Source organism: Tachysurus vachellii, chromosome 4 (genome assembly GCF_030014155.1).
Source record: "Tachysurus vachellii isolate PV-2020 chromosome 4, HZAU_Pvac_v1, whole genome shotgun sequence".
NCBI lineage: Eukaryota > Metazoa > Chordata > Actinopteri > Siluriformes > Bagridae > Tachysurus > Tachysurus vachellii.
The window spans coordinates 32678236-32680639 of NC_083463.1; the positions used below are offsets into that span (position 1 = coordinate 32678236).

The following is a 2404-nucleotide window of genomic DNA, read 5'->3' on the forward strand; positions in this document are numbered from 1 at the left end:
ACACACTCGCGCGCGCACTCACACACACTCGCGCGCGCACTCACACACACTCGCGCGCGCACTCACACACACTCGCGCGCGCACTCACACACACTCGCGCGCGCACTCACACACACTCGCGCGCGCACTCACACACACTCGCGCGCGCACTCACACACACTCGCGCGCGCACTCACACACACTCGCGCACTCACACGATTTTTTCACATCAAATCACAAAACAATCATTATTTAAATTGCTCCTTGTTTCCTTCCCACAGGACAGGAAGTGTTTGTGCATATGAACACTGACGGTTTCCAGAAATGTTCAGTACGAGGGAAAAAAAAACTAAACGTATAACGTAAACATCCAACATTATGTTGTTGTTGTTGTTGTTGTTGTTGTTGTGGGCGTTTCCTGTTCTGGGTTTCCTGCTGAAGGTACAGAGATGTGTGAGGTGATGATTTGGCTTTGATTAGTCGTAGCGACAGAAACACATCACACACTGCACCGTGTCCTTATCATTCGCCATCCGCTATGTAGCGCACTGTTCTGCAGGAATCCCACAATGCACTGCAACACACCGGTCTCTGGGTGGTGGACACACCGTTACTGAATACCCAGATCGCACCGGGGCGTGCGAAGGGAACAGGAGCTTCTGACGAAACACAGAGGCGTCACGTGACATTCCAGGTCGTCGTGTAACGTTGCGACGTCGCTGCGTTCCACACACAGTCGTCATGTCGTGCGTCGCCCCGGCGCAGGGTTCTGTCACCGTGACTGGCACCTGTTACACCATCAGGTGACCTCAGACGCTAATGTCTGTCGTTGTGACGTTGAAGCGTTCCCACACAGTGACACACCAGCATTCCGACATCACATAAGATCCCAACGTAGTCTTCAGACGCAGAATCACAAAGTTCATCACGAGGACGTCGACACTCTACTGTGACATCACAACCTTCTGGCAGTGTGACATCACACGACACACAACGCTGTTGCACCGCTGCATTCCTATCCACTTCTCAGTCGGTAACTGGTCCGGATAATAATAATAATAATAATCCCTGTTTTTTCCGGTGTCTTTTTCCGGATGCAGCGAAGGCCATAAAGAAGTTTGGAATAATAATGACATTCATTTTGATTTAATCCAGAAAGAAGGAGATGGAAAAAAAACACAGAGAGTAGAAACGTGCTGCGAGTTTCAGTCTGATTGTAGATTCAGTCTTTTTAAAGTCGCTTCAAATTCAGCATCAAACGGAATTTTAAAATAGTCTTTGCTTTGTTTATTTCTTTGCTTTTGTTTTTTTTTTTTTCCTCATTACCTAATCACTCCATCTGTCTATAAGTGCTTATCATATCAGTTCATATATTATATTAAACCCCCCCAAGAAAACATTTTTACTGCATTAGGAGAAGATCGGTAGTTTTGGTGTTGTGCCTGAAAGCCGAGTTTTTCCCGCCGTGATCTCGGATCTCTCCGGTTTGAGAGAAAGTGTGCATGGATTTAGGACACGGCCGCCGAACCCGACGAGTCCATAAGTCTCTGTAGAACAGATCTGACGTACAAAAAGATTTTCAGCGAGGATGTAAGAAGAAGCATAGAAGGATGATGATGATGATGATGATGATGATGATGAAGGGTATATTGCACAGCACATCACATGGACACAGAGTTTCTTCTTCATCGGATCCTGTGCAAAAAAAATAAACATCTGACATTCGGCACTGAAATCCGCTCAGGACAAAAACATGAGGATCTCAGTGAGAAACTTTCAGATAGTGGTTTGTCATGAATGCTTGGTTGACTGCCTGTGCGCACACACACACACACACACACACACACACACACACACACACACACACACACACACACACACACAGAGTTTTTTTTTTTAACAATACAGGGGTTAATGTACCTCAGGCTTTTTTTTGTGTAAGATTCAGAGGGAGTCTGATTGGCCTTCTCATTTCCCTCTTCCAAATCGTTGGCTCAGAAACAGAAGTTATAAAATGTTCTTTAGTTTTGTTGTTGTTTTTTTTTGTTGTTTTTTTTTTTAAAGAAGTTAAAAATGAGACACTTAAGGCTGATAAGTTTTTTAAAAAAAAATCACAGAGAAGGTAAAGAGATTAAAGCAGGAGCAGGTGAGGAGACAGCACGGCTGTGAGGTGTTTTAACTCCGTTTAAAATGGCTGCCTCGTCTCTTCGTCTTCTTCTTTTTCTTCAAATAAAACTCCTCCAAAGCTTTCCAGTCAGTTCACAATTACTTCTGTTACATCAATAAAAAAAATCTACTTCTAATATTTGTGTTTCTACTTCTAATAAAAAAACAGATCCAGGGAAAGTGATTATCCTTAAACTGATTAGTTGCTGTTTTTGATGTTGTTGTTGTTGATGTTGTTGTTGTTGATGTTGTTGTTGTT

General features: G+C 43.7%; 1 protein-coding gene across 1 annotated transcript in view; it reads right to left on the bottom strand.

The window, feature by feature from the left end:
• Positions 1–2004: 2004 nt before the first annotated feature.
• Positions 2005–2404, bottom strand: part of tnrc6c2 (trinucleotide repeat containing adaptor 6C2) — a 25063-nt gene continuing 24663 nt past the window's right edge. The window contains exon 20 of the mRNA XM_060869071.1: positions 2005–2404. This exon is cut by the window's right edge and continues 338 nt beyond it. The gene's annotated coding sequence lies outside the window, so the exon portion shown is untranslated.